Below are 438 nucleotides of genomic sequence, written 5' to 3'. Positions count from 1 at the left end.
GAGTGTTGATGCCCAAAACGTAAACGCATCACAGGGTTTGTTAATCGTGGAAATCACTCTGGGACCCCAAAACAGTGAGTAATAGTCCATGAAACGGGCCAGAATCGGCCAAAACTAGCAGTATTGATGACCGACACGTAAACGCATCCCAGGGTTTGTTAATCGTGGAAATCACTCCGGGACCCAAAAACAGTGAGTAATAGTCCATGAAACGGGCCAGAATAGGCCAAAACTACCACTGTTGATGACCGAGACGTAAACGCATCCCAGGGTTTGTTAATCGTGGAAATCACTCTCCAACCCCAAAACAGTGCGTAATAGTCCATGAAACGGGCCAGAATCGGCCAAAACTGCCAGTGTTGATGACCAACACGTAGATGCGTTTCAGGGTTTGTTAATCGTGGTAATAACTCCGGGACCCCAAAACAGTGAGTAATA

Source organism: Triticum aestivum, chromosome 4B (assembly GCF_018294505.1).
Source record: "Triticum aestivum cultivar Chinese Spring chromosome 4B, IWGSC CS RefSeq v2.1, whole genome shotgun sequence".
NCBI lineage: Eukaryota > Viridiplantae > Streptophyta > Magnoliopsida > Poales > Poaceae > Triticum > Triticum aestivum.
Note: the sequence above shows the minus strand (reverse complement) of the source record.